The 18,184-nt window shown below is 38.6% G+C and overlaps 1 long non-coding RNA gene across 1 annotated transcript; it reads right to left on the bottom strand.

Annotated features, from left to right (window-relative positions):
* Window positions 1-345: 345 nt before the first annotated feature.
* On the bottom strand, window positions 346-4,543 carry LOC104909012 (uncharacterized). Its single transcript, XR_792281.4, has 3 exons — window positions 4,326-4,543; window positions 1,417-1,653; window positions 346-601 (listed from the first exon to the last, which is right to left on the bottom strand). It is a non-coding gene; the product is annotated as an uncharacterized LOC104909012 (long non-coding RNA).
* Between the last annotated feature and the right edge of the window lie 13,641 nt (window positions 4,544-18,184).

Genomic DNA, 18,184 nt, shown 5'->3' with positions numbered 1-18,184 from the left:
CAGGTGGGCTCGCAGCAGGTGTGTAATAAATGCTAATGCGGTCCAAAATTGCATAAAAACCATAATCTTCTGATGCGGTTCATGAGGAAAATCGCATCAGATTAGCTCATAATCTTATATGGTTTTCCTCATGAACTGCATCAGATTTTGGTCTTGGCGCCATGGTTTTCTTCCTCTTGTGTGAACAATCTGATGCAGTTTTCTCCAGAACCGCACCAGTTTTTTAATATATATATATATATATATATATATATATATATATATATATATATATATATATATATATAAAGCTTGTATCTAAACCTGCCTTAATTGGAAAACATCTCACGCACGTGTCGTATAAAGTACTCAAAAGGGTATTATTATATATAATATTGATAATGTACTACAAATGAAGTTATGAATAAGTACTAAAATAAAAAATAAACATATGAAATGAGTGTATTAGCTAGTAACATATATAATCCTAACAAAGAAGCTCAAACCCGTGACATCATCCTCACATACAAATGTCAGTAAGGTAGCATGCTTGCAAATCCCAAACCTCGTTTATCTCGGAGGTGCTGAAAGAATCCTCCCTTCGCTTGCCCTTGATGAACACCTTATAAAAACAATCATAAGGAAACACACATAAGAAGTCAATAATGAGACTAGGTGCGGGAGGTTAATGAAAGTTGAGCTAAGGAAAATGAACATGGAAGTCTAATATCGGCCTTAAATGACCTTCCTTTACCCAAATTGGGTTTCAGAGCATGAGAAATTGGTTTTTCTTGATTGTAACTATTATATATGTTGCTATTAGTACTATATATGTCCTAACATGTGACTAAATGCGAGAATTTCAGGCTAGTGAGCATGAAAGTCTAATATCAGCCGTAAATGACCTTCATTTACCCAAATTGGGTTTCAAGGCATGAGAAATGATTTTTCTTGACTCTAATGGTTATATATGTAACTATTAGTACTATATATGTCTTAACATGTGGCTAATTATGAGAATTTCAGGAAAATGAATATGAAAGTCTAATATCGGCCCTAAATGACCTTCATTTACCCAAATTGGGTTTCAAAGCATGAGAAATGGTTTTTCTTGACTTTAATGGTTATATATGTTGATATTAGTACTATATATGTCCTAACATGTGGCTAAATGTGAAAAATATGTAAATTGAACTTGAAAGGCTAAAATAGGTCCAAAAAGGCGAAAATGGGTCGTCATGTATAATATTTTCTCAATATCCCCGACTTCCTTGCAATTTGAGGCTATATCGAACATGAACCTCAACACATAGTAGCCACACTCGGTTCTCCCGGGTTGTTGAGCACACTAATTATAGAATTACATTAAAAATCATGTAAGAAACATACATATTTCTTTTTTGTAAAAGAAAGAAGTAGAAAAATAATATGAATTACCTTCATTGCTTTCCACTGAGGAACTCTTCTTGTTCTCCCAACCTTCTTCAAGCAGTTGTAGTTATTTTAATTTCATGTGAGAAGCGGATGAATGAATAAATTAGTGAAACATGTTGAAGCTAATAATAAACAACCTATTTACGCATGATGTGAGGAGTAAAGATCGTGGTGGATGTTGAGCTGCAGATTCAAACTGATATATTGTGTAGAGAAATCACAAGAAGCGACCAATGGGCACTAAAATCGAAAAATCAAGTTAGGAAGCAATCATATGAGTACATACTTGTATGGGAAATTTCCTTAGGTACCCCTGAGGTTTGACGTAATTCTCAAATTACCCGTCACATTTGGGAAATTCCCCAGATACCCTCGAACTTTGACTTTGTGCTCAAAATACCCTTACTATTGACGAAACCTTAACGCCGTTAGGGTTTCTTACTCTTTTCCTCTTCATATTCATCTTCTTCATCTCTTCTCCCACAATCCTCCATTAATGACATCTTAAACTTTCAATTTTCTCCCTCTTCTTCCACCTACATGCCTCTATCTCTCCTTCCCATCTTCATCTTGTGAATTTCCACCATTTTTTTATGATGGTGAAGTTATTTCTCTCTCCTTGTTAATTTTCCCCAAATTAATGATGGTTATTGTTGTTGTTCTTTGCCATGAGAATTTCTGGGCTTTAGAAATGGGTTTTATACACCATTTTCATGGATGTTGTCATAGAAAATTGGCCTAGGTTTTATTTTCTTCTTCTCGATGTTGGGGGGTTGGGTTTTCTGGGTTTGTGCTTGAATGTTATTCTGAGAACAACAATGAATGAAGTTGAAGGGGATGTGAAATTTAGGAGAGAGAGATGAAGAAGATAGAGAAGAGGGGTTTAAGAGGGACTGAAAAAGGATTGATGGGAGACATGAGAATGAAGAGAGATGAAGAAGATGAAGATGGGAGGAGAGATAAAGGCATGTAGGTGGAAGGAGAGGGAGAAAATTGAAGGTTTAAGGTGCCTTTAATGGAGGATTGTGGGAGAAGAGATGAAGAAGATGAAGATGGAGAGGAAAAAGAGTAAGAAACCCTAACGGTGTTGGTGTTCCGTCAATAGTAAGGGCATTTTGAGCACAAAGTCAAAGTTCGGGCGTACCTGGAGAATTTCCCAAATGTGAGGGGTAATTTGAGAATTACGTCAAACCTCAGGGGTACCTGAGGAAATTTCCCTACTCGTATTGTATAATAATTATTAAGTGCTAAAAATGGATAAGTATACTCTTCAAAACAAGGGGCAAATATGAACTTATGTTGTGCATGTTTAGTTGTTTGGAGACATAGCCAAATATACTCCTTAACCTCAACTATGTTTTGCAAACAATTGTCAGCTCGGACAAAATCTGGACATAACCACCCAAACTAATCGCGTCCACAAGGAGACTCTTGGAGTAATCTTCAATTTCAAAGCACAACCATATAGATAACATAGATATATGTTCATAAATTTCATAAGTACCGATGTTATACCTCATGAATGCTTGAATTAACGAAACATTCAACATCTGTTACATCTCTATTCTATATGGGAAAAGGGTAGGACACCAAAATTATAAAACGCCCATTTTACCCTTGATAAATTAAACAAATTACAACCAAACAAGAACAGAAAGAAAAAGGAAAAACAAAAAATACTAAGAAAACAAAAGAACCGTAACTCAACTGCCTATTTTCACAACATTTTCAAATAAAAAATAAAAGTAAAAATTAATATTAACCAATAACTAAAATATCTCCAAAAATCCCCAATCCCTATTTACATTTTCAAATAAAAAATAAAAGTAAATAAAAGTAAAAATTAATATTAACCAATAACTAAAATATCTCCAAAAATCCCCAATCCCTATTTTCATGGAGTAACTCCCACTATCATAAAACAAACTTCTTCTTCATCATCCGAATTCATTGCTTCTCAATTTGGAGGACCTTTCTATTATCTACAAAAGAAACACGTTTTACTAGAGTTTAGTTTCAACAAAGAAAAACAGGTAATTCATAGTCCCCAACACCATTGTAAGGAAAAACAATATAGTTTTTGTTCTGTATCTGATTCAGTATTTTAATGTAGCAAAGTCGAACCAATTGACACAGAAGATCATTAGAATTTTGGAAGCAACAAACAACTCAATGACCACGTATATGTTAATAATTGTAATTGCTTAACAGATTGGTATTTTATTTGTTTAAGTAGAAACTCTTCTTATTACTTAAAGCTCATGTTAAAATTAAGAGATTGAACACTCAAATGTCAAAATCAACTAAGTAATAGATTACTCAGTTCTAAAAACTGCAACATAAGAAGCCGGTCAGATTTAAAAAATTTAAAAGTCCACAAATTACAAGTTATTCTCACAATTTTCAAGCTCTGCTTCATGGCAAATTCTACAGTAATAATATGAAGAAGTATCTAAATCATCTATAAATTATATAGCTTCTTCCATCTTCAAAACAATTTTTCTTATTTTTTCTGCTTATTTTTCTATAATTTTTCCTTGATTTTTTTTTGGGTTCAATGTCGAAGGTATAATATGTTAAGCTTGGTGATCTTTGCCTCCATGTTACAGTTGTGACTCTGATCAAATGCAAGCCATGTAAAGAAAAAAAAAAATAAAAAATAGGTTTTCAAATCTAGCAACTAAAAACAAAAAATGGAAACATATCCAATGAATTTTTTTAGCAGAGATTCAAATGCAAGTCATTTTGAGCAACAATCATAAACATTCAACTGAATTTTGATTCCACATGCAGTAAAACTCATCACAAACACAAACAAAAACAAATTTTAATCTGCAAAATTGCATGAAAAATGTTCAAAAATATTGCACTTAATCAACCCACACAAAATTGAAAAAGGACTTTCATCTTACCCTAGAATCGCCTTTCACCAACCCCAAAACATAGAGAGCGTGGAGGAGGAGGAGAATCAAAAAAGAAATAGTGTGAACTACGAAGAAGTCATATGGTGGTGGAGAGGGTGATAGTGGTGGTAAAGGGGTATGAAATAAGATGAGCTTTAGAGAGAGAAATTTGTTTTTGAGTGTACCAGGTAATAAGGTATGGGTTATGATGTACGGTATGTTAGAATAGAGTAGACATGTGTTCATATTTTATTATGTTTATGATTTATGTTGAGTTAGACTTTTTTAATTAACTAATATAGACGCGTTTATGATATATATATGTTATATACGATGTTGAGATAATCTTACCCTACTATATTCAACAAATCTAAAACAGTTTTATGAGGTACTTTCAATGTTTTTTTTTTTTTTTTTCATTCTCAGTTTCTTGTGTGCGTCTTCCGTCTTCCAATGCACATCGTTGAACTTAAATATCTTTCATTATATGCTTTTGAAAGCTCTAAATCTTTCGGCCACTGCGGATAGGAACAATGCCTTTTTAGCTTCATTAGGAGTAATATGGAACAAATTTTATAGAAACAAGAAAAAACTAGGATTTAATTTCCTAATACATATACATCAATGAAAACATGTGGCTAAATACAAAAAACAAAGTACATGGAACATGAAAAGTTAAAATCGGCCCGAAATGACCTTTACTTACCCAAAAATGGGTTTCATGTCCCCAAAATGGGGTTCTAAGTATGTAAATGCTTTTAGTTACCTATAATGGTTGTATATGTTGTTATTAGAGCTAAATATGTCCTAGCATGTTGCTAAATGCGTGAAACTTACTACATGCAACATGAAAAGCAAAAAAGACCCGATTTGGCTTTCATTTACACAAAATGGGTTTCTAAGCATGTGAAGTAAGTTTTCTTGACTCTAATGGTTACATATGTTGTATTTATAGTTACATATGTCCTAACATGTGGCTAAATATAAAAAACAAAGTATACGGAGCATGAAAGCAAAAATCAGGCCGAAATGACCTTTACTTACCTAAAATGGGTTTCATGTTCCCAAAATGGGTTTCTAATTATATGAATGGCTTTTAGTTGCCTATAATGGTTGTATATCTTGTTATTAGAGCTAAATATGTCATAACATGTTGCTAAATACGTGAAACTAAGCACATGGAACATGCTTTGCTAAATGTTAAAATTTTAACTTACACAAGTGTCTTTCCATAATGATTTATTCATTGCCTCGGGCACATCTTTCTACTTCACCAAAATGTTGAGTTTGCGCATACAAAACCCAATATGCTGCCCACACTTTGCACTCCACTGACCACAAGGTTGACCCAAATCATCATACTCGAGGGTCATTTGGGTCTTAAAATTCAAACCCTTATTCGCACCCGTGCCTTTCCGCTTCTTTGTTGCACCACTCCTTGGAGTTTTGGTTGAAACTTGAAATTTTTTCCGGTTTTTTTGGGTGGCACACTAACCGATGAGATAGCTGGATAATCTTCTCGAGTGTTGTTGTCAATGGGGGGAGCATTATCGCCTTACTCCTCAAGGAGTTGAATCTTGCGCATTTCCTCATCTTGCAAGCGCTTCTCCTCATCATGCGCTATATATTCCGATTCACCTTTATCCTCCTCTTTATCCGCATCATACTCGTCATCATCCAATGACTTATCGTATCCATCGTCATTTTCTTCCTCCATTATCACATCATCTAGGACAATGTTTGAAAATCCTAAAATATTTACAAAAAGATATTAGAAACGCGCAAGATCAAACAAAAACATGAAAGAAATTATAAACGCGAAAGATAAAACAAGAACATGTGAATCTTTAAGAAACGTGCATCCCTTCCCCCCCTCCACAATCCCCACCCCACCTGCCACTGCCTATTGCCCCCCTCCCTGCCACTACCTACTGCCCCTCCTGCCAGCTGCCACTCCCCACCCCCTCCCTGCCCTCGCCACTGCACACACTCACTCCCCCTCCACTACCTCCCTCCCAGCACAGATTCACTGTCCCCCTCACACACTCATTGCCTCCCCCCTACATTGCCTCCCTCCTAGCACACACTCACTTCCCCCATCCCAACACTATCACTCCCCTTGCACTCCCCACACTCACTACACACACCCCCTCCCTGACCTGCACCCCCTGCACTGCCTCCCTCCCAGCACACACTCACTGCCTCCCCCTTGCACGACCTCCCTCCCAGCACACACTCACTGCCCCCCTCCAAGCACTACCTCCCTCCCAGCACACACTCACTGCCCCCCTCCAAGCACTACCACTCCCCTGCACTCCCATACTCACTGCACACACCCCTCCCTAACCTGCACCCCCCTGCAATGCCTCTCTCCCAACACACACTCACTGCCTCCCCACTGCACTACCTCCCCCCTTTTACTACCTCCCTCCCAGCACACACTTACTGCCCCCTCCTAGCACTACCACTCCCCCTGCACTCCCTACAGTCACTGCACACACCTACTCCCTGACCTGCACTCCCCCTTGCACTGCCTCCCTCGCAGCACACACTCACTGCCTCCCCCCTGCACTGCCTCCTTCCCAGCACACACTCACTGCCCCCTCCCAGCACTACCACTCCCTCACTGCCCTGCCACAGCCAGTCCTCACCCCTCCCTACCTTGCCACAACCAGTCCCCACCCCGTCCCTACCCTCTCATAACAACTCCCCCACCCCCTCACTGCCCTCCATACCATTCCCTCCATTCTCTACCACAACGACAGCCCTGCCATGCCACTACCACTGCCCAACCCGTTGAACAGTCCCCCACCCCCACTCAAATCTAGAAATAGGCCATAAAGGAGTTTCATCTTCCCAATCGGTTTCTTCCATCATGTGATCCAACTTTAAGTGACTCTAATAGTGATACATGTACTAATAAGAGCTATACATTACATTACATGCGGCTAAAAGCGATAAATTAACGCATTTGAGCTTGAAAAGCTGAAATCGACCCAAAATGACATCCACTTACCCAAAGTGGGTTTCAAAACATGTGAAGCTACTTTAGTTGATTGCAATAGATCTATAGATATTAGTAAGAACTTTACATGACATTACATGCGGCTAAAAAGCGATAAATTAACGAATTTGAGCTTGAAAAGCCAAAATCGACCCAAAATGACATCCACTTACCCAAAGTGGGTTTCAAAACATGTGAAGCTACTTTAGTTGATTGCAATAGATCTATAGATATTAGTAAGAACTTTACATGACATTACATGCAGCTAAAAGCGATAAATTAAAGAATTTGAGCTTGAATAGCCAAAATCGGCCAAAAATGACATCCACTTACCCAAAGTGGGTTTCAAAACATGTGAAGCTAGTTTATTTTATTGCAATACATATATAGATACTAATAAGAACTTTACATGACATTACATGCGGCTAAAAGCGATAAATTAAATAATTTGAGCTTGAAAAGCCGACATCGACCCAAAATGACATCCTCTTACCCAAAGTGGGTTTCAAAACATGTGAAGCTACTTTAGTTGATTGCAATAGATCTGTAGATATTAGTAAGAACTTTACATGACATTACATGCGGCTAAAAGCGATAAATTAAAGAATTTGAGCTTGAATAGCCGAAATCGGCCAAAAATGTCATCCACTTACCCAAAGTGGGTTTGAAAACATGTGAAGCTAGTTTAGTTGATTGCAATATATATAGATACTAATAAGAACATTACATGACATTACATGCGGCTAAAAGCGATAAATTAAAGAATTTGAGCTTGAATAGCCGAAATCGGCCAAAAATGACATCCACTTACCTAAAGTGGGTTTGAAAACATGTGAAGCTAGTTTAGTTGATTGCAATACATATATAGATACTAATAAGAACTCTACATGACATTACATGCGGCTAAAAGCAATAAATTAAATAATTTGAACTTGAAAAGCCGAAATCAACCCAAAATGACATCCTCTTACGGTTTCAAAACATGTGAAGCTACTTTAGTTGATTGCAATAGATCTATAGATATTAGTAAGAACTTTACATGACACTACATGCGGTTAAAAGCGATAAATTAAAGAATTTGAGCTTGAATAGCCGAAATCGGCCAAAAATGACATCCACTTACCCAAAGTGGGCTTCAAAACATGTGAAGTAGCTAGGAAAATTATGGCTTTATGATATTAAATAAAGCTTGTGAGTTATGAAAGGATCGCGCTACCTTAGGTTCGCGCCACCACTGCCCACTGCTGCTCTCCATCGTGGCTCCTCCTTCTCCCCTCCCTATTTCCACGCACCATTTTCTCCAGCAACTTCAGCTTGCAACGGCCATAATCTTCCACATGACTCGCACACATATTACTTCAAATAACTCCTATTAACACTATCAATGGCACAGTCGTAAGGACACTAAGACTCTTTGTACGCAACTCAAGTTCATCACAACTCAATGATCACAACTCAATGATACTTAGTAGTACAATTTTATGGAATTGAAAATACAACTCAAACAAACTAACACAAGATGTAATCAAAGTAAATGAATCAAATGGAAATACATTAGACACTAATTAGAAACTATACTAACAATATTATATAACTCCTTCGAATAATTCATGGACTTGGACTTATACTCGATCATAGCTTCACTTACGAAGGCAATGAGGTCATGAGCTTTGTTAATGAGCAATGACGGGGTTGTGTCGCCATCACTATTGAACTTTATGAGTTACTAACTACTTTTGACATTCTTGATAAATCAACATTTACCAAGGCAATGGGGTTTTCTGAGTTTTCACAGCGAGATATAGTGGAAATTGGGGTCCTGAGGATTTTTTATTTTTTAATCGATTGAAGAATCAGATATCAATTTGAGTGAATTTGTGATGATTTTGTGAAGAATCTTTGTGGCACCAAGAACTGAAGACGCGAAAGTAAGAGGAAGGTTCCTCTAGTTATCTGACGATGATACACAAAATAAGGAGGGAGAAAATACTAAATGGGTTTCGGTCAACCAAGTTAAACCAACAAAAGAGGATATATTTGGGCTAGTTTATCTAACCGACAAAGGTCTGGGTCCAAAACCGACAACGAAAAGAATTGAGAAACTGACTTTATTTCCCTAATCAGGATATTATGATTCAACTAACGAGCCTTAGAAATGGCCTCCTCAGCACTCTTCCGAGTTTTCTCGATCTTCTCCTCAGCCCTCTTGCAGTCCTTGGCCGCAGCTCTGTACCTCTTGCTGGCAGAGTCCCTTTGTTTAAGGGCGATGTCACGGGCTTGCTCCAATTTTGCCTTCTTCTCCTCGAAGGCTTTCAGGGAATTGGCCATCGATTCTTGGGCCTCCGAAAGCCGCATCTCGGCCAGGCGCAGGCGGGAGACGAGAGCCTTCCTCTCACCCCAAGACATCTCCCCAGAGGCAGTCCCGGAGGACATTCCAGGAACGGACCTTCGAGCCAGGGCCAACACCCTGATCGTCAGCTGGAAAGGAAAGAAAGGTGTTAGGCAGCATAAAACAAGTTAAAGCAACTAGGCATGAACCAAGAAAATCATCATACCTCGGTCATGGTCGCCTTGACAGCCTCGACTTCCTGACCATCGGGCGATAGACACGCCCTTTCGTCCAACTCTGTCACCAAATGTTCCGAAGCCTTGTCGAAGCATGCAGCTATCTCGGCCCTCGAGAGAGCTGAGAATGGTAATCTCATAGCCTCCTCAACCAAGGGCCCCTAATTCTTCGAGGCCGTCGCAACTGCAACGACGCTCGAGGTAGCAGGAGCCGAGGGGGCGGGAAGGTCCTCGACTTTGATCAAGGCCGACTCCTCGGCCTTCACCTCCTTCGGCTCTACTTTAGGAGCCGGCAAGATTGGAGGTTGTCTTCCCCCGTCGAGAGAGGGGTCATCCTCGAGCTTCACCACGGGGGCTCCCGTGGTTGCTTCCAGTGACAAGGGGCCCGGGCCCGCCTTCTGCAGCTTTCGACGCTTGGCCGCTCGAAGAGCCTCGGCGGTTATCAAAGGAGAAGACATTGGCAGTCGAAGTTTAGCGGGGAAGGGAGATTATGTTTTAGAGAGATAAGAAGAGGAAGAAGAATTGTGAAATCTCCTAGGGCTAATTGTCTGTACTTATAAGCGAAAATCAACTACAAATCCCCATGAAAGCATTAATTGCCCCTCTTTAGCAAAGCATACGACAGAATTAGATGGGACTTTGTGGAAGCAGTTCTCCATAAAATGAATTTCCCATGCAAATGGATCAAGTGGATTCTTCAATGCATTACAACAGTGTCCTATTCAGTCCTGGTCAATGGGGAACCGACGAACTACTTCATTCTAAAAGCAGGCTTAAGACAAGGTGATTCACTCTCGTCATATATATTTATCCTCTGTATGGAAGTTCTATCAACTTCTCGCATTAAAGCTCAGGGGAACAAATCAATCCACGGGTCAAAGATAGCTAGAACAACCCCTTCACTGTCTCACCTTTTCTTCGCAGGCGACGCCCTATTTTTTTTCAAAGGAATCCCTAGGGTCTGCTATAAATTGAAAGAAATACTAGCCGAGTTCTGTGAAAAGTCTGGTGAAGTCATAAACTATGATAAGTCATCAATCATGTTCAGCCCCAACATCCCAAGAAGATTCAGCTCCCTAATGAGAAAACCATTAGGAATGAAAACCTCTCCTACCCTGGGTCGATATTTAGGTTATGACCTGGATGTCAAAGCAGCAAAGACTACTCACTTTGCCAGCATATTAAATAAAATTCAACCCAAAATCCCATCATGGAATTCATCCATCTTTCACCTCCGGGAAAACTTCTTCTCATCAAAACCATCCTCTCCACCCTATCTTCAAATGTTCTCTGAATCTTTAAAATTCCAAAACCACTCACCAATAAAATAAACTCAAACCTTCTCAGATTCTGGTGGAACTCTGCTTCGGATAAAAAACCAATATACTGGAGAAAAAGATCTTTACTCGAATTACATAAATTGGATGGAGGATTAGGTATGAGGAATATGGAACTGGCCAACAACTCCCTGATTGTCAAGCAAGCGTGGAGGATTCATAACGCAAAAAAATCGATTATTCATCGTCTTTATCTTGTTAAGTATAAGAATGACCCTCCCTCCATAGGCATTAGAGGAAAAGTTCCTACTTCCGCTTCTTATGCCTTTCGAAGTATGTGCAAAGCTAATGAGAGAGTAAAGGAGTTTATTAAACATCACATAGGTAATAGAAAATCCACAAGAATATACTAATACTGGTGGATAGGGGAAAACAAAATCATCCCTCCTGCCGATCCGACATCGTACGTTATCTACTAATGCCACTGTTTCAGAACTACTCGTCGATGGTAGATGGAATGCAAAGCTAATTTGGAAAAACTTTACCAGAGCTGAAGCAAGAAACATCCTTTCATTCTGCCTACCTAGTCCGGGCCTTCAAGACTCTTTCATTTAGTGCCCAAACTCGAAAGGTATTATATTGCCAAATCGGGCTACTGGATGTCTATCAAGAATATCAATCCATCCACCCACAGTCAAATTCGAGAGAAGTTTTACAAAATTATGTGGAAAATTAAGATTTTCCAAAAATGGAAAATTTTCCTAAGGAAAATTGTAAGCAGAGCCATCCCTAGAGCAGAAAACCTAACCAAACGAAAAATTATGGTGGAAATAGAATGTCATTTCTGCAACACTAACTTCGAATCAATGGAGCATCTCTTTCGAGATTGTAATTTCTCCATCAAGATCTGGAGAACTACCTTGGGGATCATTCTGGAGAGCAACCAATCAATCTTTTGAGATTGTAATTTCTCCATCAAAAAACTTTCTCAACCTCCTATGGGAAAGATATCGTCATCAGGATCCTACTATCATAAGCGGAGGTGCGGACATATTTGTAGCTACGTTGTGGGCACTGTGGTTACACAGGAATGAAATCATCTTCAGGGATACACACCTCTATCTCCAGACTGTACCATGAATATCCACGCAGAGATGATGAGAATACTAGCCAGGTTCCAAAATCAGTCAAAAAGTGAAAGACAGCCACAAAAAAATCCAAAATACCCTTCATGGAGGAAGGGTCAAATATCAGGAAATAGGATCACGTGTGTCCAGATAGATGGAGTGTGGAAACAAAATAAAGACAATACAAATTGGGAAGCAGCTATAACATGGTCCGAGGAAGGAGAACCTAACAAATTCGAAGCTTTGAAGGTTTTGGCTTCTTCCCCCATACAGACAGAAGAACAAGGTCTACATTAATGTCTTAAAAGTTGGCAGGGTAAGACAAAAGCAATCGTCATCAAAATAGATTGTAGAGAACTAATCATGGCCTTCCTCAAAGAGAATCAAGCAGATGTAGCAGTTCGCAACACTTTATGCAAAATCAAAGACATAGCTTCGCATTTTGATTTCATTTGTTGTACTAACGTTAAGAGAAGCGAGGTTTTTAGGGCCGACCTTTTGGCTACAAACGCCAGAAAGGAAGCCTAAGACCCTAACAACTAGTTGTCAAAAAAAAAAACTTAAAAACTCTCAACTAATATCACTCTTCCTCACCAAAATCACACGACACAAACAATTCACGGCCAACTCCGAAAAAAAATCCTTTGGCACTCGTCACAAATAATGCACAACAATATTAAACACACGGCCGAACCTACTGCACCCCTAATCTCCACACTATACATGTACTCCTACAACATCGTTCATCATCATTCATCACGCATAGCATCGCTACCTACGTCTAATACCTCATGCCATTACTTAATTCTCATACAACTTTCCACTCCAAGTACAACCTGAAAGAATTAACCCCTTTCTCAATGACGCAAGTCTAAACTTTAAGAACAAAACTTTTTCTAACACTCGTTCAATAATTCAATTTTTCAAAGATCCCTACAAATCAACGATCCCAGACAGTAATACAATTTGTGACGGTCAACTAAATTAACTACTTTGATTTTATTCCTTTATTTATCTTTATTATTTTCTTAAAGTTACTAACAGTTTATTCTTGATGTAGAATGTTAATATATTCATGCGATTGTAAATATTGTACATATTATACTAACTCCCTTCGATATTTTATTTTCTTATTTTTATTTCTTTTTATGCCTCATTACAATATTTATCACTTTTTATTTATTGCTAACAAAGACATAAAGAAATGTTCAAATTAATTTAGATAATTTTGGACAATCTACAGGGTTCCATATGAATTGATTGCATAATAACTTGTCACTAATAATATATTCTTTTTATGTGTTTTCTTAACCAACCTAAACTAAATATTTTTGGGGTGTTTAAAACGTTATTTGTTTATGTTTTTGCATGAAATCTGTAATGATTCGGTATTAAGTAGAGGCCGATAATGGGCAATATAGTTCATAACTGTATTGCACCGTCACCCCCGAATGCAATTTTTTGTTCCTGCCATCTACAGAGTCATGATGGGGAAATCTACGTTGGATAAGTCACTACGATGTGCGTACAATTCAATATCCAATAAGGTTTATCAGTTTTCCTTAAAAAATTTGTTGGCGACTTCAAAAATATATTTTTAATAAAACCTTAACAATGGGGTAGTCAAATAAACACGCTCACATCGCGTGTAGGCATTAAAGAAATAAAAATCAACGCTTATAATTTGACGACTTCGCTTAGGATGATTTTTAAAAAAATTTTTTTTTTTTAAATGAGTGGGTGAAACTTGAAAAATACAATTCATTCTTTTTTATGGCTTTGAATATTATACTAATTTGCATTTGCGTGGCTATTTTTCAACCACCCTAAGGATAATCTACCTTGCCTCATTAGCACATGTTCTATATGCGAGGTCAAGCCCGGGGGATTTAAGCTTTGTCTTTTCAATATTATACCAGCTAAGGTGTTGTGGTATCTACCCATAATATCTAGATTTAAGCGCATGTTCTCAATTAAAGGAGATGCGAAGAATTTGAGGTGGCATGCAGATCGTAGGAAGAAAGACGGTCTGCTCAAGCAGCCGGCTGATTCACTTGAGTGTAAAACTATCAACAGGGTGCATAAGTCATTTGGTAATGAGGATAGAAATCCGAGGCTTGGATTATGTACGGATGACATGAACCCTTTTGGCAATCTCAGCTCGCAGCATAGTACATGGCCAGTAGTTTTAGTGGTTTACAACTTGCCTTCTTGGTTGTGCATGAAACACAAGTACATGATGATGTCGCTTCTTATATCGGGCCCAAACAACCTGAAATGACATAGATGTATACCTCCAGCCGCTTGTTGAAGATTTACAGAAGATGTGGAACAAAGGAGTGTTAGTATTTGATGCGTATGCTAATGAGATGTTCACTCTGCGTGCCATGTTTTTTTGTACTATGAACGATTATCCAGCTTATGGGAACTTCTCTGGGTATAAGACTAAAGGAAAACAACCCTGCCCGATTTGTTTAGATGACATGAAATCTACACACTTTAAGGGCTGCAAACATGTGTATATGCGCACAGGAAGGCTCCTCAACCGCGACCATCCCTATCGGTTTAAGAAGAAGGCATTCGATGGGATGGTTGAAGAAGAAGTTGCTCATAGACCATTAACTGGTACTGGAGTTTATAATCAGGTGAAGGGCATTCAAACAGTCTTTGGTAAACCTGCTAGTGAGGTTGATCACTACAAGATTATGGAAAAAACAGTCCATTTTTTGGAAACTCCCATATTGGAAAGATCTAAAGGTCAGACATTGTTTGGATGTCATGCACATAGAGAAGAATGTTTGTGAAGCTATTCTCGCGACACTTATGAGTATTCCGGGGAAGACAAAAGATGTTAAGGCGTCACGACTTTACTTGGAAAAAGAGGGGCTTCGACCAGAGTTGTGGGCTCAGAAAAGGGACGGAAGGAAGAATAAAATAGGGGAGGAAAGGGTTGATGATGAAACTCAGAAAAGTAAAAAGGTGGAGGATTCAGAGAAGAATTATTTGCCACCAGTTTGCTACACGATGTCGCGTGCGAAAAAACAGATTTTTTGCGAGTCATTGTACGGCATTAAGGTCCCTATTGGCTACTCGTCGAATATGAAGAGCTTTGTTACCTTAAATGGTGAGTTGAAGTTATCGAGTATGAAATCGCACGATTGTCATGTTATGATGCAAGTATTCTTACCTATTGCAATTCGTGGGATACTTCCAAAGCATGTGAGGCACACCATTATAGAACTGTGTTCATTTATTCATACAATATGCAGCAAAGTCCTAGACCCGTCGACCCTCGATTCCTTGCAGGCTAGAGTAGTTGAAACTCTAAGCAAATTTGAGATGTATGTATCCCCCCCCCCCCGCATTCTTTGACATTATTGTCCAGCTCATTGTCCATCTTGTTCGAGAAATTAAGCTGTTTAGTCTAGTGTTTTTGAGGTGGTGCTAACCTTTTGAGAGATATATTGGAACTTTGAAGGATAAAGTTCAGAATCCTGCACAACCATAAGGTAGTATAATTCAAGGGATTGTGGGTGAAGAGATCAGTAATTTTATGGCTGAGTGTTTTGCTAGTGTTGATCCCGTTGGACTTTCGACATCCCGACACGAGGGCAGACTTGAGGGCAAGGGTTCAATTGGTTCAAAATTGATCACACCTTCCGTAGAAAAGCGTAAACAAGCTCACTTATTTATATTGCATCATGTACCAGCTGTCCATCCTTATTTAAATGAACATATGGAGGAATTACGTGTTAGCAATCCTGGAAAAAGGAGTGAGGGCATTGACGCAAATGCATAACAATTTTCTGATTGGATTCATAACAGTACTGAAATTTGGTGAAAGTGTTCCTGAAACAGTCAAGTGGTTTAGTTTGGTCCTCTGTGAACTGTCGCTCTTACGGGTTATGATATTAATGGATACGTTTTGGACTGAACGTTAGGACAAGTCAAGATCGCAACAAAATAGTGGTGTTTCACTTGTGGCGTCGTCTACACATATGAAGCTCGAAGTAAGTCGATGTACATGTGAAGCTATTATGGGTGAATACAAGAAATATGGGAGCTTGACTACTGTACTTTTAATATTTGCCTCTTGTGTTGCAAGTGGGTTGGATAATCGACGTTGTGTAAGAAAAGATGATCATTGCAGATTCACTCTTGTTGACCTTAGTCGTCTACGTGAAACTGAGGAGCCATTTGTAATTGCATCACAAGTCAATCAATTATTTTTTATAACTGATCCTGCTGATCATAAGTGGTTAATTATTGTACCTGGTAAAAGGAGTATCCTCGGTATTGGTGATGTTGATAATGAGGAAGAATATGATGCATTTGAGGACCTCCCCCTTTTACCTATCCTGAAATTAGTGTGGAAGATGATGTGAATATGTCGGAGAACTATATGCATGTAGATCACACGGAAGGGATACATGTACTTGAGGATCCTAAAAAAACGGCGGAAGGTCAATAAATCATGAGACATAAACTCAGGTATGTGTAATTTCTCTAATTTGTAACTAGTTTGGCCTTTTCGCTCCCAAATCGTACTTATCGAGTCATTTAACCCCAAATTCTCTTTGAACATGCTTATATCAAGCATAATATAACTAGTGTGTAGATTCTTAGACTTGCATTTTTTGTTTGTTGCATTTCGGGAACGAAAAGGCCATTTCGGGCCTATTTTGGCCTTTTCGCTCCCAAATCGTACTTATCGAGTCATTTAACCCCAAATTCTATTTGAACATTATTATATAAGGCATAATATAGCTAGTATGTAGATTCTTAGACTTGCATTTGTTGTTGGTTGCATTTCGGGAACGAAAAGGCCATTTCGGGGCTATTTTGGCCTTTTCGCTCCCAAATTGTACTTATCAAGTCATTTAAACCCAAATTCTCTTTGAACATCATTATATGAGGCATAATATAACTATTATGTAGATTCTTAGACTTGCATTTGTTTTTGGTTGCATTTCGGGAACGAAAAGGCCATTTCGGGCCTATTTTGGCCTTTTCACTCCCAAATCGTACTTATCGAGTCATTTAACCCCAAATTCTCTTTGAACATAATTATATGAGGAATAATATAAGTATTATGTAGATTATTAGACTTGCATTTGTTGTTGGTTGCATTTGGGGAACGAAAAGGCCATTTCGGGCCTATTTGGGCCTTTTCGCTCCCAAATCGTACTTATGGAGTCATTTAAACACAAATTCTCTTTGAACATGCTTATATGAAGCATAATATAACTAATGTCTAGATTCTTAGACTTGCATTTTTTGTTTGTTGCATTTCGGGAACGAAAAGGCCATTTCGGTGCTATTTTGGCCTTTTCGCTCCCAAATTGTACTTATCAAGTCATTTAACCCCAAATTCTCTTTGAACATCATTATATGAGGCATAATATAACTACTATGTAGATTCTTAGACTTGCATTTGTTGTTGGTTGCATTTCGGGAACGAAAAGGCCATTTCGGGGCTATTTTCGCCTTTTCGCTCCGAAATTGTACTTATCAAGTCATTCAACCCCAAATTCTCTTTGAACATCATTATATGAGGCATAATATAACTAGTATGTAGATTCTTAGGCTTGCATTTGCTGCTGATTGTATATCGGGAACATAAATGTGATTCTAGGCGTATTTATGCCTTTTGCGTCGAATTCCTATTTCTCGAGTCATTTAACTTCATCTTCTTTTTGAATATGATAAAATGAGATATATTATAACTAGTGTGTAGAGTTTTAGGCTTGCATTTGTTTCTTTTTCAATTTCGGGAAGGTATATGTCATTTTTAGACCCCCCACTGCCCACCTCCTCTCCTGCTGTGCTGCACTCCCCTCCCCCCACTGCCCCACCAATAACCCCCTCCCTGCTGCACTCCCCTCCCCTTTCAAA

Source organism: Beta vulgaris, chromosome 7, assembly GCF_026745355.1.
Source record: "Beta vulgaris subsp. vulgaris cultivar EL10 chromosome 7, EL10.2, whole genome shotgun sequence".
Classification (NCBI taxonomy): Eukaryota; Viridiplantae; Streptophyta; class Magnoliopsida; order Caryophyllales; family Amaranthaceae; genus Beta; species Beta vulgaris.
Note: the sequence above shows the minus strand (reverse complement) of the source record. Positions and strands in the feature narration are given on the sequence as shown.